The sequence below is a fragment of the Dromiciops gliroides genome, chromosome 6 (genome assembly GCF_019393635.1).
Source record: "Dromiciops gliroides isolate mDroGli1 chromosome 6, mDroGli1.pri, whole genome shotgun sequence".
NCBI lineage: Eukaryota > Metazoa > Chordata > Mammalia > Microbiotheria > Microbiotheriidae > Dromiciops > Dromiciops gliroides.
In genome coordinates this window covers 279,215,712-279,239,588 of record NC_057866.1, presented here as the reverse complement: position 1 = coordinate 279,239,588, position 23,877 = coordinate 279,215,712, and the positions used below count along the sequence as shown (strand labels likewise).

Genomic DNA, 23,877 nt, shown 5'->3' with positions numbered 1-23,877 from the left:
GTGATAGAAAAGGGGAGCAGAATGTGAACGGCCTTATATACTTTGAACCAACACTAATTTATCTTTTGGTGAATTCTATCCAATAATCAACTGTAATCAGATGTTCAAACCCCACATGTAGACATGTCAGCTTCTTCCCAGAATCACTCTTTACCTAAAGAGAATATGAAACCGCAAATCTTTTCTCTTGAATATGGAATACAGAAGATCAGGATCTTCCATCTCCCAAACTTTCCCTAACTATGCCCTTCATGCAGGCATGGAGTGTTGTCATTAATCTCCAGAAATGAGGAGAGTCTTATGCTAATGGATTTAGAGCTAGGTCTCACTACTAGCGTCGTGATCCACAGCCACATTGTCATTCTCTTTATAAATAAATCAAAATATGAAAAGAAATCACAGCTATATAAACAATGGCAACTGTTTTGAATGTGAGGATTAGTGTAAAATGCATTGTCAACAAGTACATGGCTGAGAAGATGTGGAAAAATTGGAACACTAATACACTGTTGGTGGAGCTACAGACTGATCCAACCACTGTGGAGAAAAATTTGGAACCATGCCCAAAAGGCTTTAAAACTGTACATACCCTTTGACCCAGCAATACTATTACTAGGTCTGTATCCCAAAGATATCATGGAAAAGGGAAAAAGACCCACATGTACCAAAATATTTATAGCTGCTCTTTTTGTGATAGCAAAGAATTGGAAATTGAGGGGATGCCCATAAATTGCGGAATGACTAAAAAAGTTGTATGTAAATTTAATAGAACACTATTGTGCTGTAAGAAATGATAAGCAGATGGATTTCAGAAAAACATTGAAAGACTTACATGAATTGATGCTAAGTGAAATGATCAGAACCAAGAGAACATTGTACACAGTATCAACAACATTTTGTGGTGATCAACTGTGATGGACTTGGTTCTTCTCAGCAATGCAATAATCAAAGACAATGCCAAAAAAAGTGTTTACGCTATTTCTCCTCCACATTCAGAAAAAGAACTATGAAGTCTGAATGCAGTCTGAAGTATACTATTTTCACTTTTGTTGTTACTTTTTGTTATTGTTCTTGTTTATTTTCTCTTGCATTTTTTTCCTTTTGTTCTGATTAATGTGGAAGTATGTTTAACATGATTGTAATGTATTACCTATATCAAATTGCTTACTGGTTTTGGGAGGAAAGAGGGAAGGTAGGGTGGGAGAAAAATTTGCAACTCAAAAAATGTCTCCATGAAATTGAGAAAAATTAAAATTAATTAATTAACACACACACACACACACACACAAGTACATGGCTATAAGAGGAGGTCACTGGCCAGGTAGAGGAATAATAAATGGTCCTGTAAAGTCAAATCCATGGTCTCTTTAAGTATTATTTATGTTTTTCTGCATTGAATTAAAAAGTTTTTATGCCTTGATATATGGTCAATTTTTGTTTTCCTTTCTATTTTTGTTCAATTCTCTCCAGATATCTATGGTATGTAGCTTATCTAAAATTCTATTCATCTCCTTGACTTCTTTCTTGTTTATTTTTTGGTTATTTTTATCTAGTTCTGAGAGGGGAAATTTGATGCCCCCCCACTCTTATAGTTTTTCTATCTATTTGTACCTGTAGTTCATTTAACTTTTCCTTTAAAAATTTGGGTGCATTTGGTAATATAGTTTTAATATTGGTATTATTTAATCATCTATGGTACTTTTAAATATACTATAGTTTCCTTTTTTAGCTTTTTTAATCAAATTTATTTTAGCTTTAACTTTTTCTGGAATCATCATTGCTGCCCCTGCTTTTTTTCAATCAGCTAAAACATAGGAAATTCTACTCCAGCTCTTTATTCTTACTCTATGTGTGTCTCTAATTTTTTTAATATGCTTATTGTAAAAAAAAATATATTGTCAGATTCTAGTTTTTGATCCACTTTGCTATTCATTTCCATTTTATGGTTGAATTCATCTCATTCAAATTTAAAGTTTTAATTTCTAGTTGTGTATTTCCCTCCAAACTATTTCTCCTCTGTTTATCCTTCTCTTCCTCCATGTTTACCCTATTTCTCCTCAACCTAAATTACTTCTGAGCACTGCCTCCCTAATTTGCACCTTTCTAAGAGTCCCTCCTTTATTTTGACTCTGACCCTCTTATTTCTTAATCTACACACCTTTCTAAGAGTCCCTCCCTTATCCTATTCCCTCACCCTCCTATTTCTCTGTAAGTTAAGAAGTCTTTTATACCCTTCTGAATATAAGTTATTCTTTCTTTAACCCAGTTCTGGTGAGAATAAGATTCTAGCACTATTTTACCTCCACCTCCTCCTGCCCTTTACTGCAACAGTTCTTCCATTCATGCCTCATTTGTGTGAGAGAATTGCTCTATATTACCTCTCCCTACCCAATTTTATTTTTTAGGATCATTCCATAATAATAAATTCAACTCCAATCCTTCTATATATGTATGCTCTTTCAAATTACCCTAGTAATGATAACATTATTGATAGTTGTGGATAAAATTTTCCCAAACAAGAAATAAACAGTTTGGCCTTTAAAAATCTCTGATAGGGGGCAGCTAAGTGGTGCAGTGTATAAAGCACCAATGCTGGATTCAGGAGGAACTGAGTTCAAATCCGGCCTCAAACACTTGACACTTACTAGCTGTGTGCCCCTGGGCAAGTCATTTAACCCTCATTGCCCCCCCCCCCCTGCAAAACAAACAAACAAACAAAAAAACCCACTCTTTTAATTGGGTATTTTTTTTTTTAGTGAGGCAGTGGGGGTTAAGTGACTTGCCCAGGGTCACACAGCTAGTAAGTGTTAAGTGTCTGAGGCCGGATTTGAACTCAGGTACTCCTGACTCCAGGGCCGGTGCTCTATCCACTGCGCCATCTAGCTGCCCCAATTGGGTATTTTTTAATGTTTACTTTCATGTGTTTCTTTTAATTCTTGTAGGTCAAATTTTCTGTTCAATTATGGTATTTTCCTCCAGAATAGTACTTTAATTCATTATATATTCATTTTTTTAAAGTAAGAAACCCAGTGAGAAATTAATACACAAAATAACAAACTGAGAAAGGAAAAAAAATCCAATCACAAAGACATGATCTTTACTTAACTAGATATTAGTTATTTTGGGAACTATATGAGTAAGAATTATTTGAAGGGTATGGTTATATGCCCTTAGTGTAGGTCCAAGATATTTTACTCCTGAAATGTGATTTCTCCAGTTTGTTGAGGAGATTGGCTCCAAGTACTTTTCTCTTGTTTTTATGTCATCTGGAAAATGTCAAGCTTCAGATGAGGTTCAAACTTGATGACTTTCTAAAACCAATCTAAGGCTCTCTTTCTTTTCTTTTTTGTTACTAGGCCATTATAGAAAATGAATGGGAGCTACTGATATTATCAGCTAATTCTTGGCTTTGCTAGGTGAGAGTAAAATTATGAAGGTCAAAAGCATTGGTAAGTCATTTTTATGAACCTGTCCATCGACATTACTGAGGTACTGAGGACAGTTTGGAGTTTTCGGTGGCACCATGAAATGGACATGAACAAAACCACTTTACTTAATGAATGACCCAGGCTTCCTAAACTTGAAATGAAAGATTGTGGACACATTCTCATCCTTTTTTCTTGTGAAAACCACCTATAATATAAGTTACCTAAAAGCAGTGAGGATGAAGTAATGAACATTTTTTTTTTTGGCAGGGCAATGAGGGTTAAGTGACTTGCCCAGTGACTTACAGCTAGTAAGTATCAAGTGTCTGAGGCTGGATTTGAATTCAGGTCCTCCTGAATCCAGGGCCAGTGCTTTATCCACTGTACCACCTAGCTGCCCCAAAGCCATGAACTCTTAAGCTGGCAAGGTCTGAGCCAAACTACTCAAACTGGCTCTGTATTGTTTTGCATAAGTTTTGCAGTCATTGCTAATTAGTGCAAGTATCAATTCCTGGGAAACAAGGCAAGAGACTGTGTGATGTCTGGTCTGCTAATGGTCTGCAACCTACATTCTGCCTTTCTTTTCAGGTTAATAACACAGCAAATCTGGTTCTTTGGGACTTTGCATCTATTGATTATGGATATGAGTTTCGCTGTTGCTTTGGCAAGCTGGGCTTGGAAAACTTTAAGGGGGGACTGACTGCCCAGTCACATCTCTGGGATACTGGGTGTAATGCAAGAGATAGTGATAGAGAGTTCCAGGAACTTGAATCAAATTAGGTCTCCAAGTCTGCAGTGGTGCAGGCATGAATGTGGGCAGGGGCAGATCAGATGATGAAAGTTTCAACCTTCTCACTTTTTTTTTCTGGACGCTGGACAGAGGCCACCTCTTCTGATCACATAAGGTCATAAGGCTGTACATATACCTACGCTTTTAACACACCTTTCAGCCTTTTACAATTTTACAGAGTGGGTTTTCTTGCCTCGAAATTGCCATTTTTTAGTAACTTCCCTAATTCCCGTAACTCTTGTGGCTGTAAACTCTGATCTACACCTGGGGTAAGCTTATCACTCTCAGTCCATTGCAGAGGTCCAGCCTTCACCACTTGTCGGAAGCAGTCCACTGGCCCTGGGAAATTGTTTACCCCAGTGAGGGAAGCAATGACTCTGGACTTGCATCTTCCTCTTCACCACATCAAAAGGATAGGAGGGGGGCGGCTAGGTGGCGCAGCGGATAAAGCACAGGCCCTGGAGTCAGGAGTACCTGAGTTCAAATCTGGCCTCAGACACTTTACACTTATTAGCTGTGTGACCCTGGGCAAGTTACTTAACCCCCATTGCCCCGCAAAAAAAAAAAGAAAGAAAGAAAGAAAGAAAAAAGGATAGGAGGTTGTCCTGGTGACCCCAGCAGCAAGGCAGCTATAGGCAAAGTTCTGCAGTGGGGAAAGCCGGTCTTGGGGCCTGTTCCAGATGTGATTCAGGTTCACATAAACTAGGAAAGAGCCAGCAGAGAATGGCACAGCACCTATAACTGTGAGGAAAACTTCCCGATAAAGGTCCAGGAAGCCTTCTTGATGATAAATTGTACAGAAGGCTTGGGAGATCCCGTGTAAGAAGGCTTCAGCAGATTCTGCATAATCAGCAGAGTTTGAATGACATCAGTCGGGTAGCTGATAATGGTGGCCACCATGAATGGGAGATTTCCAGTTACAATTGTGCTCCACTGGGAAACGTAACCTCGCTCATCCATGAACAGCAGTATGAACTTGCGGTGGGCAGAACGCTGTAGGGGAAGAGGCACAGGAGCGCTACACCACTGCCCTTCCACAAGGCCTGGGCCCCCTCTGCTAGCCAGACGCTCCGGCTGGCGGCCCACGGGCCCTGCCAGTGTCAAGGGTCCGGACCCACATGGGTGAGGACTGTGGCAAGCTCCAGCAGGGCGGTGAAGCTGAGGTTGAGCGCCCTGGCCAGGCCTGAGCACAGCAGCTGCTGGCAGCCCGTGAGCCAACCGGAAGCCACCCGGGAGCCCCCTGGGAGCTGCCAGGTAGTCATAACGGCCACTCATGACCGTGGCCTTGGGACGGGCTCTGACTGGCCCGACTCAGGCCTGCATATGCATTTTTTTTTTCTTTTTTCATCAGAGTTATTCAAAGCTTTGCTGGGTAAGTTATTCTTGGCTGCAAAGTGAGCTCCTTTGCTCTTTGGAATATACTGTTCCATGCCCTTCAATCTTTTAAGGTAGAAGCTGCTAAATCTTGTGCTATCTGGACTGTGGATGCACAGTATCTAAATTATTTCTTTTTAGTTGCTTGTAGTATTTTCTTCATAACCTGGAAGCTTCAAAACTTGTCTATAATATTCCCATGAGTTTTCATCTTGGGATCTCTTTCAGGTGGTGATCAGTGATTTTTTTTCAATTTCTATTTTATCCTCTAGTTCTAAAATTTCAGGGCAATTTTCCTTAATAATTTCTTCAAGTATAATGTCTAAACTCTTTTTAAAAAATCATTACTTTCAGGTAACCCAACAACTTTTATATTGTCTCTCCTTGATCTGTTTTCCAGATCAATTGTTTTTATAATGAGATATTTTGAATTCTTTCCCATTTTTTCTTTATTTTGATTTTGTCGTATTATTTCTTGTTGTCTTGTGAAGTCATTAGCTTCTGTTTGCCGAATTCTAATTTTTAAGGAGTTACAATTTTCTGCAAGGTTTTGGATGTCTTTTTCCAATTGGTTGATTTTCTTTTCATAATTTTCTTCTGTTACTCTTATTTTTCCCTTATTTTTCCTCAACTTCTCTGATTTGATCTTTTTTTTTTTTTTTTTTTTAGTGAGGCAGTTGCGGTTAAGTGACTTGCGGGGGGGTCACACAGCTAGTAAGTGTTAAGTGTCTGAGGCCGGATTTGAACTCAGGTACTCCTGACTCCAGGGCGGGTGCTCTATCCAATGCACCATCTAGCTGCCCCTGATTTGATCTTTTAAAGTCCCTTTTAAGCTCTTCCAAGAACTCTTTTTGGGCTTGGGACCATTTGACATTTTTTCTTTGAAGTAGATGTAGCTATTTTGACTTAATTATCTTCTGAATTTGAACCCTGATCTTCTCCATCCCCATAGTAGCTATCTATGGGGAGGTTCTTTCTCTTTTGCTTACTCCTTTTTCCCCCTTAAACAGACTATTCCTGGGCTGTTAATTTTTGTTAGGGTTGGGTTCTGCTTCCACGGTGTGGGGGATAATGTATCAAGCTTCAGGATTTTTGTGCTGTTGTTTTCTGAGCTCTATCTGGGTGGGGCCTGACCTTAGATATGCCCCTCCATCTGAGTCACAACTAGGGCCCCAAGCAATGCATTTACTGCAAAAAACTCTTGCTCCCTGCAGTTGTTGCAATGGCTTTGAGCTTCAACTCACCCCACTGGCCCAACTGAAACCAGGGATTCTGGGATTGCCCTCAGCAGATCTGCCCTCTGTGGCCACACTCCCCTGCCTGTGCATGCTTGCTCCTCCTTCATGCACCAATAGCATGGGACTGGATCTGGTCAGCACACCTGGGCCCTGCATCCAGCACCAGCAGAGCCTCCCCCTACCCTCCCCAATTTTCCCTTGAACTGCTGCCCAAACCCCACATGGTCCAGCCGAAAGTTCTGGAAGCTGAGGCTGCTGCCACATAGCTGCCCCCAGGGCTTTTATTTGTTGACTCCCTGTCATTTGCCTAGAGGTGTGTGCACTTCAGTCAGGCCAAGCCACTTCTCAGGACATGTCTTTCCTTTTATTCCCAAGTTGTCTCGGCCTTGATGACTGCTTTACCCTGACTTTTAATTATTTCTGCAACTCAATAGTTCACTTTGGGGCATTATTTTAAATTATTGGGGGAGGGGGAATGGATTTGAGAGAGCCAAGTAATTTCTGCCTTATTCCACTATCTTCCCACACTCTTTCTCCAGGCTATGACATTTTTAGATCAAGTTGTTTATTTCTCTGAGATGTTCTCCTTGGCCTGAGCTCTTAGGCTATTGTAAGCCTTGATGTGAGAGAAGAATGTTGTTCTGCAAATAAGACAGGAGAAACTTCATTATAAGGCAAGGCATTTGTGAGTTCATGCCCCATCTCAGATGATGTCATCACAGGTGATGATATATTTTTTTTCATGGCAATGGGGGTTAAGTGACTTGCCCAGAGTCACACAGCTAGTAAGTGTCAAGTGTCTGAGGCCGAATTTGAACTCAGGTACTCCTGAATCCAGGTCCGGTGCTTTATCCACTGCACCACCTAGCTGCCCCATGGTGATGATATTTTAATGTGGTCACTGTTGTGGTAAAAATTATTTGTGATAAAATTATTATTGCAGTTTTTAGCTGACTCATTTGGGAGGGGCCACACCAGGCCCTCCCTGAACTTATGTATACTACTGAGATCAGAAGGAAAACTCTCCATAGGCAGTTTTTGAAGGACCTCCCCTTTTGGGGGAGGAAGATTGAATGCTCCATGAGGGGAGGCAGAGGTTCTTACAGAATGCTCTCTTGCTCTCTGGCAACTGCTTTTCACGTGGTGTGAGCAACTGTAGACTGTCCAGGTTTTGGTGGGTTAATTACGGAAAACCCTAAATTCCTTTGAATTAGCTTAATTGAAAATTATCTGGGGATTGCATAGGCTAAGTTTAGAGTTAAGAGTATTTATCTGTATTTCTTTTTTCCTATTTCCTTATCTTTGATTTTATTAATTTCACCTTTGTTGTTTAATTAATTCCCAAGTAATAAAATCTGATTCTTCTGTGAATTAAAGCTGTAAGGGTCCCTTCTTATTGGCCTGGGAGAAATATCTAAAAAGGGCAGTTCAGAGGGGAGGATAAACCTAAAAGGTCCCTCATATTTCCAGGACCCTAATATTTAGGTGAGTCACCCAATTAATGCTTTGTATATCAAATTTTGGCCTTCACATTGTTAATATATAAACCACCTGGATTTGATGTAGTTGGCTTATTACACAAAAGGATTTTATGAAACCTTGGATTAACACTATCAAAATGCCCTCCAACTGGCCTCCAAACTAAACCCAGACAATGTGCTAATGGGTGTCAGGAAAACCCTAGAGTCATGTGGGTGCTACATATCAATTGTCTCTCCAAATATCTGAGAAAGCAAGTAAGTCCCCATCTACTGATCTCCTTCCTAAAATAATAAGTAAACTTTATGGCTCTCCAAGACACACCTTTGTCTGTTAGAGCCATCCTTGTAAAAAAAAATCTGAGCATCCCTGTCCTTGATAACCCCTTTTTTTGAATTACATAATCTTATATTAGTGTCTGCTTTTAAGTTGAATTGGTAAACTGATTTGCATTGCATAAATTCTTGTTATAGTGTTTGCTTTTAAATTCATTTGTATCATGCTGATGAAACTGATTACCCCCTGTACCAATAATATCTGTAATCAGTAAGCAGAAATCTTATACACATTCAGAAAGATGGAGTCTTCTAGCTCCTTCTTTTCAAGGAGTCTCCACATGATTCATGCCTGCTTGTTCTTGGGACAAATAAACTGGTACTGTTTTTCCTGTCACTGATCTGGTTTTTCTGGTAGGAGAAGTTATGAAAATTATAATTTCTCTGATTTTTTTTCTGTAGGAGACAAGCATAAAAGCAAATTTTGAACATCACAAAAAGTTAAACTAACTTGAATTATAGCTATGCCCCTTTATAGGATCTGATCCAGACCGAGCAAATCAAAATGGGCAACAGGATAGGCTGGGCAGAAAAGTGAGCACACCTTGGAGAGACATTAAAAGTCTGAGTTAGTAATTCTGCAGGTATTTGAGGCCAGGAGCCTCAATGAAGGAAGAAAGGAATTCTTGGGAGGGAGGTGGGGGAGATTTCTCTCTCCCAGCCTCTCTCCCAATAGCAAATTTAAAGACTCTTTTCAAAGTTAAGCCTCTGTGAAAACAATAGCTAAACCTGGTCCAAAGAAGAGAGAGAGGTTGGCACCTTCTTCCCAGGGATGTAGGATGTGGCATATCATGTTAGAGTCTTCAATGTAGTCAATATATTATTATTTTCTTCATTTTGAAGATGAGGAAACTGAGGCAACCTCTGAACCAGAGGTTAAATGACTTTCCCAGGGTAACAGAGATAGTAAATGTTCAAGGCTGGTTTTGATCTCTGGTTTTCCTAACTCTAGGTCCAAGCACACTGTACCACATAGCCACTTCAAGAAAAGAGTGATGTCTTCTATGCACAAACTTGGATTTGGGATTCGCCCACTTGAATGGAGCTTATTGGTCCATTCTCTAATGTGTGGCTATGCTTTTCAGAGCCTAGAATATAGTAGGTACTTAATAGCCACATAGTAGGTACTTGTTGATTGAGAAGAATGGCCCAGGAAGAACATCGAGTCACTCTCACACATAATTCAGCACAAAAGAAGAAATTAGGAGGTTAATTAGATTTAATTACCCTTGTAATTGAGTATCTACTTGACCCTTCTGCAAGTTTGTTTTAGGGTTTGAAAAGAATGCCTTAATTGCCAAATGAAGCAACTGGGCAGATAATATTGCCCACCATAAATCCTAGGTCATGGAATTGGAAATTACCTAATTCAGCCTCCAACCTCAAATTCCCCACAACAACATTCCCAGCAAATAGTTATCCAGCCTTTGCTCAAAAACATCTAGGAAGGGGGAAACTCACCACTCTAATTGTTAGAAAGGGAGCTTAAATCTATTGCTTTGCATGTTCCACCCACCATTAGCCAGACTCCTGGAAAAGGGGATCCCCCTTCTCCAATTTTACCCAAAATATAAAGTATTCTACATCCCCATCCATGGAAATACACAGCTTCTGAGACTTTTAGGGCCTTATCATAGAGTACTTGCAAAGATCCAAGGACCACAGGTTTAGAGTTGAAATGAACCTTACAAGCCATTGGGAAATGGAGGTAATTTTAAAATAAAAGGGATCCATAGAAATATAATTTTAAAATGTTTCAAGGAATTAGCCATCCTTCCCAGCCTGTGAGAAAAGATGGTGACATATCAGTGACATTTTATTCATTTTATTTGATCCTGATTGGCAGGTTTCTGCTATGCTTTCAATTAAATAAACCTTTAGTAAGTACTTACTATGTACCAGACACATTGCTAAATGCTAAGGAGGCAAAGACAGTCCCTATCTTCAAAGACCTTCCACTCTAATGGGGAAGCCAGCATGCAAACAAATAAATACAAAGCAAGCTATAAATAAGAAATCATTCAGAGAAGGAAAGGCCTGGAATGAAGAGGGGGTGGGGAAGCTTCTTGTATAAGATGGGATTTTGGTTGGGACTTAAAGGAAGCCAGGGAGGTCAGTAGCACAGAGTGAGGAGGGAGAGTGCTCCAAGCCTGCAGGAGAGCCAGAGAGAATGCCTGGATCAGAGAGATGCAAGGTCTTGTTGGTACAGCAGTCAGGAGGCTGGGTGGCACTGGATCAAGGTACACATATTAGGGAGTGAAGTATAGGAAGATTGGAAAGTTAGAAGGGCACACGGTCATGGAGGTCTTTGAATGTTAAACAGAGCACTTTGTATTTGATCCTGGAGGTGAGAGGGAGCTACTGGAGTTTGTGTGGAGTAGGAGTGTGCATGACATGATCAGGCCTGTACTTCAGGAAAGTCATGTTAGTGACTGAATGAAGGATGGATTGGAGTGGAGGAAAAGACGTGAGGCAAGCTGACTCCCCAGCAGGCTACAGTAGCAATCCAGGCAGGAGGAGATGAAGGCCTTCACCAGGGTGGGGTCAGTGTCAGAGAAAAGAAAGGGGCATATTGGAGTATGTTGCAGAGATGAAATTGAAAACCCTTAGCACCATATTGAATATGAGGGTGAGAGAGAGTGAGAAGTCCAGGATGACTCCCCTATTGCAATCCTGAGGGTAGAGGAGGAAGGCATTGCCATCAAAAGTAATAGGGCAATTTTGGTGGGGGGTAGAGTTTAGGGGGAAAGATAATGGGTTATCTTGGACATATTGAGTTGAAGATATCTACTGGACATCCAGTTTGAAAGGGGATGCTGATAATAATTCCAATATCCTTGATGCTTTAAGTTTCCAAGTGGGAAGTGGGGTATTTTATTGACTATCTGAGGGTTCGGGTATGAATTCTTTCTATGTCTGTTGTAAACAGACACTTTTCTATGTTTAATAGATTATTAGCTTGAGTGCTTGCAGGGGAAATTGGGCCCCATTAAGAAGCAAAATTATCCATTTCCTGAAATTGCCAGTGTTTCCTTAGTGGAAGAGTAAGTAAAAGCTATTTTATGAGCAGCACCCCAGAATCATACCTAGGAATTCATGTCAGGAGGAATGCTTCAGCAGCAGGATATTAAACCAATTAAAATAGTTGGAGTCAATTCACCAAACATGTATTAAACCAATTTCTGTGCAGATCACAAGCATGGGTGTTAGAGAACAATCAAAACCTTGCAAATGCTCATGGAGCTCAGAGTCTAGGGCTGGGATAGAATACCCATAGAGAGAGCTCTATGTTGCACAAGACTGCATAAGTGCATTAAAAAGATGCAGACAAAGCAGTAGATGCCTCCTGCTGGGAAAACTTGTTACTCACCAGGGAAGACTTCATGACAGAAGTAGCTCAGAGCTTGACTCAACAAGACAGTCAGGAATTCAGTAAGCAATGGAAGGGGAATTGTGGGTATTTCAGACACGGGGGAATATTTTGAGCAAAGACAGAAAAAGCAGAGATCTGGGCATACACAAGGAATCTAGAGCATAGAGTATGAGAAAGGAGTATGAGAAGGGGGTAGGAGAGAGAGGAAGACTGGGAAGGAGAGGCAGTGCCAAATTGTGTAACGGCATTATGAATAACAGGCTGATGAGTTTCAATTTCACTAGGCCATAGGACAGCTAGGTGGATAGTGTGCCAGGCTGAGTTGGGAAGACTCCTCTTCCTCAGTTAGAATCTGATCTCAGACACTTCCTAGCTGTGTGACCCTGAGCAAGTTACTTAATCCTATTTGCCTCAGTGTTCTTATCTGTAAAATGAGCTGGAGAAGAAAATGCAAACCACTCCAGTATCTTTGCTACAAAAACCCCAAATGGGGTCACAGAGAGTTGGACACAACTAAAAAAAAAGGATTAAACTGAAGGTAATAGGGAGTTCTTGAAACATTGTGAGCAGACTTGTTACATAAGCAAATTTACATACTCAGGAGGCAAATCTCAGCCTCAAAAGAATGGTTTGGTTAGGGAGAGAGTAAAAGAAATATCCCTGCTAATGCATGTTGTTTGTTTTATAATGATCATTAGGAAAAATTTTAATGTCCTACAGTCTTTCCTTCTACCCCAAATTATCTGCATTGTCCATTTGAATGCGCTTGGATAGTGCTTTCAATGGTGTGCCTCCAACACACTCCAACATGCCTAGGATGCAGGAGGCTACCATTCCTTGCTCTCCTTTGCTAAGCAGTAAGAGTTTTCCAAGCCACTGCTTGCTGAGGGAAACTCTGATGGAGCAGGGGCAGGTTCACACCCTTCAGGGCAGTGTTCACATTAGGTTGATGGAATTTCAGAGAGCAGGACAGGACTCTGAATGCTTTTCATTTTTCTGGGAAGTCACCAAATACAAGAGAAATCTCCATGCTCAGTGTAAGGAAATTCACAAGCTACTTTCATGTAGGAGGATTGCCTCCAAACCCAAGCTGCCCAGAGGCTCTCACACTGGAGCTCAGGTAGCCTACTCTCCTCCTTATCATGAAGATAAAGAAACAGGGTGAGATGGCTGTGAATTTCCCAGATGCACTAACAGCACACCACTACAAAGGCTGCAAGAGAACTTCTAGTGGTGTGGGTCCGCAGCACCATTTATATGGCACCCACCATGTGATCAGTGCTAAGCATGTGACATTTATTATCTCATTGGATCCTCACAACAACTCTGGGAGGGAGGTGCTCTTATTATCCCTATTTTACAGATGAGGAAATGGAGATTCAGACAGATTATTGTTTTCCCAGGGTCAAACAGATGGGAAGTCACAGAGATAGACTATGAGCCCAGACTGTCTGGTGGCAAAGCTGCCATTCTTTTGCTTATGCCACACTGCTCAGTCAACAACCAATGAACAATCATGTCTGAAGCACCTACTACATGCACCTATTATGCCTACCTATGCCAACCATGCAGTTAGGGGGGAGAAGTTCAGGAAAGAGTCACATGTCTGCCTCAGAGACACACTTCAAAGGGAGTGCCATTACCCAGACTCCTTGCAGGGGAGTTCTCACTCTCTGCCAAAAGCATCAACATCTCATAAATGCTTGAGTGGCCTTAGCTAGACCTTCATCCTTCAAAGGCAGAGAAATCAACAAGGAGAAGTGCTTTGGGATCAAGAGCTAATTCTTGCTAATGAAGGGTTGCTGAAGTAGAAATGGTGGTAACCCTATCAAGCAAGTGCCCCATAAATCTAAAAATTGGTGATAGAAAAAGCCTGGCATGTTGTACTAGGCCCCCAAGAGTTAGGGAGGGAGCGTCTATGATGATTCAGAGAAGTAATAGGGAGATGGGGGATGTCAGGCCAAGAAGGAGGAAAAGTGTGAAGAAATGAAATTCCAAAGAGATCTTATCGGTCTTGGAGCTGGCAATGGCTCTACAGGTCTTCTAATCTTTAGGGGAGAAAGAAGCAGCTTGTTTTTCCAAGATCTGAGAGGCAGACTGTAAAGTCAGTGTGAATCAGCAGTGGGAGATGGAAGCCCCCAATTTCTTAGGCTGCAGGAGGAGGGGCCAAACTGTTAGGAAGGACAAGGCAAATGAGCCAAGTCCAGTGACATCTACAGTATCACATCCATTCCAGGCAACCCAGTTTGGGGAGACACTGAGAAGCTGACAAGGGTCCAGAATTGGGCAGCCAGGATGGGAAGGGGCCTTGATGCTGCCCTGAGTGAGAAGTCTGGAGAAGAGAAGGCCAGGGCTCTGTCAAGGGCTTTTCTAGGAAAGACAGGTGAGATTTGTTCTGTTTGGCCCCAGAGGACAGAACTGGGAACTACAAATGGAGCAAGTTTCAAGGAAGGCATGGTGGGCTGAAGGTCAGGACAACCACACACAAGTCACCAAGATGTCAGGTATCCAGAAACGGCCTGAGCAGCTTTGGGAACCTGGAAAGCAAAGGCGGCATGCCTGCTTCCTGAATAGACTTTTGTGAGGGTAGCTTACACCAGGTGGCCTCAGAGGTTCCTACCATTTCTAAAATCCTGTCCTTCTTGGATCCTGGGAATCCTACCTTGGACCCGAGTTCAAAACCTGCTTCAGGCATTAACTAGCCATTTGACCCTGGACATCTTTTTGGGCCTCAGCTTCCTCTGTTGTCAGACAAAGGGGTGGGACTCAGTGACCTCTGAGTTTACTTCCAGATATGCCTCCAGGATTCTATTGCTACCCCTGGAAGTATCTCCCCAGTCTTCTGCTCAAGGCTTCCTGGCCTACCTTGTGTCCCAACCCCCATGTGGGGCACTCTTCCTTCTCAGAATCCTCTTTTCAAATGCATAAAAATAAAATATTTTGAGTTACAGGGGAAGCCGATTTTACTGAGATACAGTTATCACCCAGAGCCCAGGTTAGGAATCCCTGCTCTGGTCAGTCCTAGGAACAGCAACAAATTCCACTTTGGAGTAGCAGTAATGGTTTGGAAAGCTTCCTTAAAAGGAGTCCCAATTTATGTCTTACACCAAGTTCTGACTGGTAGGGTCAATCCCAACAAGTCTTCTCTCTCTTCCATATCTACAAATTCTGGAGTTCAGCTGACTCATCTCACTCAGTCTTCTCTATTCTGAGCATCCTTAGTGATATCAGCAGATCCTTGTATGGCAGTGTAATAGGAGGGGGGAATTCTGCAAAGTTTTCCTCAAAGGTGATTATTAGTAAAGAGAAGCAAAGTCTTTCAACACTTACCTTAGAACCCAGGCATGCTTTGTATAGACTAACCCCTTCTGGGACCTCACACTCACGGGTTCAGATCTCCTGAGGGTAGCTGACTATTAATATTCTCAGGGTCTAAGGTGTTAATACCCCTGAGAGGCTGTACTTCTAGTATCATGGCTCTGAGCCCCACCTTATATGCTACTCATTAAGAATCATCTAATTGACACCATTGGCTTTTATGAAAGGGATTTGGTGAGAAGGCATAGTGAAAACAGTTAATCCCAAACATGTGATTATAAAATGAATGAAGTGACTGTTTGAGAGAATGGCCTTACTTTCATGTCATCTCTGGAAGTGCCCTGGATACCATATTTCGTGTGCTTTAGGTTTGAATTTCAATTGACTCCAAGTTCACCTGGAAGACTGGCTTCTCAACAAAGATAGTAGCTTCATGTAAGGGGTGAGGTCAATAGCCAAATCACAAAGGACTGAGAAGTGAGCAAGAAGAGAGGAAACAGCGGTGATGAGTATATAGTTGCCCCACACAAGGAGTTCAGTTTTGTAATGGAAAAATATACTGTGATAATTTGAAGGGATATAGGATCAAGTAAGTGAACATTCTCTTTTTAAGGCTAGGAGAGCCACTTCTGAAAGAGACAGGACTGGAGCCAGTGGAGAAAGAGAGAGTGAACATGAAGGAGAATGTACATGATTGGAGGATGCATGGAGAGGTATTAGTCTTGGAAATGAAAGGAGACATGCCTTCCTCAGAGATTGGAGTCAGTCCATCCAGAAACATGCATTTCTTTCTCTTCCTTCCTTCCTTCCTTTCTTTTGTTCTTTCTTATTTTTTTGGTGAGGCACCTGGGGATAAGTGATTTGCCCAGGGTCACACAGCTAGTAACTGTTAAATGTCTGAGTCCAAATTTGAACTCAGGTCCTCCTGAATCCAGGGCTGGTGTTCTATCCACTGCACCATGTAGCTGCCCCATCCACAAGCATTTATTAAGTACCTAAAGTGTGCCAGGCTGGGGAGCAAAGAAAAACAAAACCTAGTCCATGCTCTAAGGGAGGAGACAACATACAAACTGTGTGCAAATGGGACTAATCAGAGACAAGCAACTGAGGAAAAGCACCTGAGGGGGACTGGGCAAGGACACTTGTAGGAGGTAGGATTTCAGCTGAGGCTTGAAAAAAGCTAGGTAAGGGAAGAAGCAGAAAGAGATGAGGAAGAGAATTGTAGACATGGGGGACATCTGGAAAGGAGAGAAGAGGGAATGATTCCAAGGCCTGTGTGTATGTGTGTGTGTGTGTGTGTGTGTGTGTGTGTGTGTGTGTGAGAGAGAGAGAGAGAGAGAGAGAGAGAGAGCATATGTGTATGTATGTGAACCTGTGTGTGTGTGTATGTGTGTGTGTGTGTGGTATGTATTATGGAAGGGAGTGCTGTGTAGGGAAGAGGAGGAGGAGACCTCAGAGAGTCACTTCTCAGGAGAGAACAATCTGAACACTTCTTCTCTGAGGCATGGGAGAAGAGAGAGGGCAAGGGAAAAGAGAGGGCCAGAGTTCTTTAGGGATGCAAAGCAGCCATTACTTCTTCAAGCTATGGAGAACCCATGGGATGCCGGGGCCGTTGTTGGTACTGAGGCTAACATAGCTGGGCAATGTTTCAGGATCTTGCAGAGATCTCCCTTTTTTAGGCAGGTGGAATGGGGCAAACAGTGGGGTTGGGGGGCGGGGGGGGGGAGAGAGAGAGAGAGAGAGAGAGAGAGAGAGAGAGAGAGAGAGAGAATATACAAATCTGACCAAGTTTACCCAGTAAGTCTTACCTTTCATATCATCTGGCTTCCATGGAGCACAACATTCTTTTTCACCCAACTCTAGATAATATCTTTTCTGTGACATAACTAGAGGGATTTTTAAAAGTCTCAAATAAATAGAATTTAAAATAGAGCATTTTAAGAGAACTACATTCCATCTTTTAAAGGGGGAAAAAATCCCAGATAAGTGATTTTTCTGAAGGCACAGAGTATGTGTTGCAAATACCTTCAGGGGATTGCATTTAATCCAGTGAAAAGTAGGTCAACCCTTCCAAGATCAATTCCTAATCAAATGCCTGCTCTGTCCTCTGGTAATATTTATTTCTGGCTCTTTCATTAAGGCTGTCCTAGGTTTCCTACACAAACAGACCTGAGTTCCACCAGTCCTAAGCCCTATAACAGATTGCCTTTCTCCTCCAGGTTGGAGAGGTTAGAGTGAAAGCAGAGACAGTAAGCCTTCCTTGTCAATGGGGGTCTGCTGACCTGTAGCCCTGGTACTCAGATTTTCAATTTCACTGATTTCATCTAAAAATGTTGGAAATATAATCTGTAAAATTAAAAGGAGAAATCCATTTCTTTGATCAATTCCTTCTTGGAGAGGAGGGGACAGACTCTTCTAAAGTTTGAATCCAGGAATGAGATCAAAGTTGTGTGAAGCTTGTCAGAGGAGGGCAATCCCTTCAAAGCATCTTGTCAGGACTGGGGACTCTCAAGCTGACTTGTTAGGAGCAGCTGGAATAGGTCGATTATCCTCATTTTACAGATGAGAAAACTAAAGAAAATAGAGGTTAATTGATCAGGAAGGGATACTAATTGTACCTCCCAGAACTGATCCTGCTGCCTTCAGCAGTGGCTTCAGCATGGCCAGAGGGAATGGAGCCACTCTGTGCCTCATGGGTGACTGTTTCATGAACATAGATTCCCTTGGGCTCCCTCCATGGCCAACACTACCAGGTGAGCTTTTGCACCTATAGTCAATATGGCCAGAGAGAATGAATGAACCCTGGGGTGCTCTGGATGGAAGCATTTCAGTGAAATGAGACCTTAGTGATCATCCATGATGGAGCTATACCTGAAGAGGAATCCCATCTGTGACAAGCAAGTTGTTGGGCTCTGGCTAACGTCTCCCAGGAATGAGGAACCCCATCCCCTGAGGTATTGCATTCCACTTTTGAACAGCTCTACTTGTGGGAGGGCTTCCCCTGCCCCCCCATACAGAAAGTCTAAGTCTTTCTCTCTCTGACTTCTCCAGCTGCTTCATTCATTCCATCTCTATACATCAGCCCTGCCCCAGAGTGAGGAGAACACCAGTTAGCCAAGAGAATTAGCTAATCAGGTGGGGCTTAGAGTTTCTTCTATGTTTTCCAGTCTTTATAGGACAGTGTACTTAGTGGTAGAGGGGGCAACAAGCAGGAAGGGAGATCACGGTACTAAAAGTGGAAGGACAAATAAAGTATCTGTAACACTCCAGGTAAACAGGTCAGATAGTAACATCTAGAAGAGCTGGAGGAAATTTTTCAATGTTATTCTGTGTATACAACTCACATATACATGATGTTATATCATTTATAAAATGTGTTTCTCACAACAACATTGTGAGGTGGTATTATTATACCCATCTGACAGATGAGAAAACTGAGACTCAGAAAAGTTGAGTGAGTTGCCCAACTTTGTCTGCAGCATGTTGGGGGCAGAGCTTGGACAAACACTTAAGTCCCTTGACTTCAGATCTAGTATTCTATCCACTAGGCCAGTGGTTCTCAAATGTTTTGGTCTCAGGACCCCTTTATGCTCTGAAAATTATTAAGGACACTGTTCCTTCCCCAAAGAAAATTTGTCTATATGGCTATATCTTTCAATATTTACCATACTGGAAAAAAATCTTAGTATTATTTTGAAAAGAGTTTGGACCTCACAGACCCCCCCGCCCCTCCGCCAAAGGGTCTTAAGGAGCCCCCCAGGCATCCGTGGACCATACTTTCTGAATCCTGGCATTAGACTATTGATCACAATAGACTGTCAGAGCAAGGAAGACCTTCTAGTTAAAAGAAGATATGTTTTCTTTGGGCACATTCTTTCTACCTAAAGACTTGCTTGCATTGAGCAGCCAAGCTCCCTAAAAGAGAACAATTCATTGTGCTTATTTTTAAAGCTGAGGCTGTTTCACTGAAAAATCCCACCATTAACAAACTTCCCACTTTGGCAATAGTATGTTCAGATTTACAACACTGCCTCTTCCCTCAAAGTTCTTGAGCCAAAAAGGAACAAAATGAAAAATGAAATTTTGCAATTAGAAGAAAATAATTCTAAGCATAAGAATGAATTAATGAGTAGGGCTATTTGTTTTCTCTTATGGTAGATTTACTTTGTCTTTGCAGAATGTTTAGTGGGGTTCTATTATTATAAACAATAATCTTCTTTAAGATAACTTTAAGAAATGCACCTAAATTATATGAACATGCTCTTAATTAATGGCACTTGATATAGAACCATTAGCTAATGTTGATAGTATATTATAATTTATGAAAATAACACCAATCCCAAGAATTACAGTTTAGCTTCATATTGGGGGTTATTAATATGTATAAGGGAAATGTTTACAAATATTGCCACATTATCAGCATCTGCTGATCTATTAAGGAACACCATTGCATTTGAGGACATGTTTTCACTTCTCCACACATAAATATTTCCTCTCTGCCTAATCATGGAATTGATTCATAAATACTTTAAAATTAGATGTTCCTCCATAAAATCTCAACTAATACTGTAACAATCTTAATTTAGCTTTTGTGGGGCTATTGCAGGAGCCAAAGTTGTATGTGTCTCCATCTCAGAGTTTGAATACATTTTAAAGGCCACCAAGTCTGACCCAAACCCAATAATCCCCCCTGCCAACATCCCTGGGGAGCAGTCATCCAGGCCTTAGTGGAGTTTTCTAAAGCCAACAGAATGCTTTCAGGTGAACCACACTCTCACCATTTTGTGCTTAGGCATTGATTTTTTGAACCCAAGAAAAATACTTTGGAATCCTCTCTTACTAAATTAAATCCTATCAGATTTGACCCAAAGAGTCTATCAAGCTTATTCTACAACTTTAGAGGTCATCTGTTCCAACCTGTTCCTGAATTGGAGTCATGGTGACAAGACCCCCAACCAGTGGTCATCTGCCATTTCACCTTGGGAAAGGAATGATTATTCAGATATTTTTCCTTTCCCAAAATCAAAGTCTTCTTGTCCACTCCTTCTACTCTCTTCTTCCTGGTTCCTTGTTCCAGAGGAGATTAAGCAAAACAAACCTCACTCTTTTTACTGGTGATATCTCTGAGATGGTCAAAGATGGCTGAGATGCCTATCCTAAAGCTTTTCTTCTCCAAGCTAAATGTGTACAATCCCTCCCTAGAGCCTTGAGTCCCAGGGATGCTTTCAAAGCCTTTCAAAATACAGATTATCCTTGTCTAAACATGTTTCCATTCATCAGTTTTCCTTGATATGTGACACCCAGAGAATCACAGAATTTGAAGGAAGGAGCCTTCAGAGGCAACTGAACAATACATGCCTGAGAAACAATAACCAATCTTCTGCTGAATATGTGGAGGTGATCTACTGGAGAAGGAGGGAACTGTGGAAGGCTAGGCCTTTATGAGGAGGCAAAAAGTTGGCTCAGAGGATAGACCATTGGGCCTAGAGTAAGGAACACCTGAGTGCAAATCCAGCCCCAGATACTTATTAGCTGTGTGACCCTGGGCAAAGATCTGGCAAGAGAAGGAGGAGGTGGGGATTGTGCTCATAGCTTATCTCAGGTCCAAAGCCAGCATCATTACTGCCTCCATTTCCCAGATAGAGCTTCCAATTATCTTTCATGTGGATGGCGCCATTTTATCAAGCTGATGTCTTCATATGTGACAGAATCCCTATCCTTATGCTTGCCTTTATTAAGTACCTACTATGTACTGTGTACCAAGTCTGATACTTTGGATAACTAGAAAGGCAAAAAACAGCCCCTGCTCCTAAGAACCTCACAGTCTAAAAGGGAAAACAACTTGCACACAACCCTGTTATTGTTGTTCAGCTGTTTCCATTGTGTCTGATTCTTCGTGACTACATTTGGGGGTTTCTTGATAGACATATAGAAGTGGTTTGCCATTTCCTTCTCCAGTTCATTTTACAGATGAGAAAACTGAGGCAGGTGGAGGCAAAGTGACTTGCACAGGGTTACACAGCTAGTAAGTGTCTGAGATCAGATTTGAACTCAGGAAGATGAGTCTTCCTAGCTTTACACCTGGCACTCTATCCACTGTGCCACCTAGCTGCTCAAACAACCTTGGGGCAACCCTAGTCCCTTTGCAGACTCTCAATATATCTGTATCTCTTGGATTGTCCCTTCCAAGATGGAGTCTCCTCATCTCCCTTCTTCTCACCATCCTCAAAGCCAAGTTCAAATAGCATGTACTTGGGGCAACTAGATGGCACAGTGGTTAAAACACTGGCCCTGGATTCAGGAGTACCTGAATTCAAATCTGGCCTCAGACACTTGATACTTACTAGCTGTGTGACCCTGGGCAAGTCACTTAAACCCCATTGCCTGCAAAAAACGAACAAACAAAGAAATAGAATGTGTTCTTATAGACTCTGGGTAAAACTTGTCTTCTCAGTTGCTGTTGTTTTCTCTAGTGTCTTGAGTACTTCTGGGAATCATGCTAGATTGGCTAAACAGGAACTGCATAAATGTTCCTGACAATGTATTCTTTCAGTCCCCAGGAATGAAGTTCACCTGGGTCAGGTGACTTAAATCATCCAGTGGCAGTGAAGTCATCTCTTACTAGGTCTAGTAAAGCTCTTATGCTTTATCTTGGGCATCCATGTGGTCAAGAGCCATTTTCATTGGTCATTTCCAGTGTTCAGGACATAAAAGAAGCTCTTCCTTCTTTCTGTTGTCATTTATCATTTATCTATCCACCCCACACTGGCATCCGGTCCCTTCTCTGATCTTCCTCTTTCTCCAAACATAATTTAAATTTTAAAAATTGTCATTGGCAGTCCTCATCAGCCTTAAATGACTCTGACCATTAGCACTCCTCATGCCATTTTCACAGGACCATGCCAAGTTAATTTATGTCCTGTCACTTGCCTTGCTTCTACTTCTCTCCATATCTTTTTTGCAATCTCTTTTGGTTGGTATGCCTGGAATGGCTTCCCTCCTCATCTCCTTTCCTGACTTCCTTGACTTCCTTTGAGTCTCATATAAAATCCTATTTTCTACAGAAAGCCTTTCCTAATCCACCTCAATTCTAGTGCAATCCCTCTGAGATTACCCCAGATTTATCCTCTATATAGCCTGTCAATATCTAGTGGTTTATATGCTGTCTCCCCCATTAGACTGAGCTACTTGAGAGGCAGGGACTGTCTTTTGTCTTTTTTGTATCACTAAAGTTTATCACAGTACCTGTGGCACATAGTAGGTGCTTAATAAATGCTTATTGACTGACTGCCTTTCCCCATAACCAGGTTTCATATCAGACTATACCCAGCATCCCCCCCTCTTTTTTATATCACAAGCTCTAAGTCACACTGATGCTGCTGGGATTCACAGGGGTTGGCCATAGGTACCACTCTCTCTTCTGTACCCTGCCATGTGGGCTGTACATTCAGTACCAGGGAAGACTTTCTCTGTTTAAAGGAGTTCTGCTCCCTATTCTCATACTAGCTGATTTATCAATCCCCAGTCTCCTAGCATCCTAGACACAAGGTTACTTTTTGGCTCAAATCAAAGGTCTCCCACAAAAGAAGGAAATGGAAGAGGTACCCAAAGAGCAAACATGATTTGGGTTTAGGACATGTAGTTCACTCCTATTCACAGAAAAGGATACTAATCAGAGAAGAATCAAAAACCATATTACAAGGATTAATGGGATTAACCAGATTCGGTAACAATTAATAATTACAATTATAATTGATTGGAAGGCTGAAAACTTCTGCCTCATCAGAGTATAATGAAGTCATACAGTGCAATCAATGGGTTATTTTCCACTTTATTGGGAAGTATCTGACTACTACTGGCCAAACATGCCAGGTCTGGCCCCTCTTCTGATGGTGGTTGACTAAGCCAAAGCTTCTGCTATTAGCCACTGATGCTGAAGTGGACCCAACTGCCATTCCCATGCCAGTGACCTTCCAGGACCTCCAGACATTTTGTAACTCAAAATGTCACTTACAGTTCTTTATCATCTCCTATTGAGGACCCCTGAGTGGCTGCAAGTTGGCTCCATCCAAAATTTCATGTGGCCAATAAGAAACAGGCAGAACTAGCTGTGTGTGGTCAATACAACTCACTAGAAAGAGCAAACCTGGACAGAACTCATGACCCTGCTACACCCACATGAGGATACCTTCTTGATGTACAACACTACCATGCCTTTCCCTTCTCATTTTAGATATCTTGTTTATTTGGAATAAGGAGTAGCCATCAGGAGTCACATCCTGGTTTCTGGTTTCATTCTACCAAATCTCAGTGAAACCTGAATTTAATTTTGGCTTTTAAAAAATTTTATTTTTATTTTTTTATTTTTCTCAGTTACATGTAAAGATATTTTTTGAGTTCCAAATTTTTTCCTGCCCTCCCTTCTCTCCTCCCTTCCAAAACCAGTAAGCAATTTGATATAGGTTATAGATTACAGTCATGTTAGACATGTTTCCACATTAATCAGAAAAAAAGGAAAAACCCCCACAAGTCTTTCCAGGTTTTT

At 41.6% G+C, this 23,877-nt stretch overlaps 1 pseudogene; it reads right to left on the bottom strand.

Annotated features, from left to right (window-relative positions):
* Positions 1-4,387: 4,387 nt before the first annotated feature.
* Positions 4,388-5,477, bottom strand: LOC122732325 (annotated as a pseudogene).
* Positions 5,478-23,877: the final 18,400 nt, after the last annotated feature.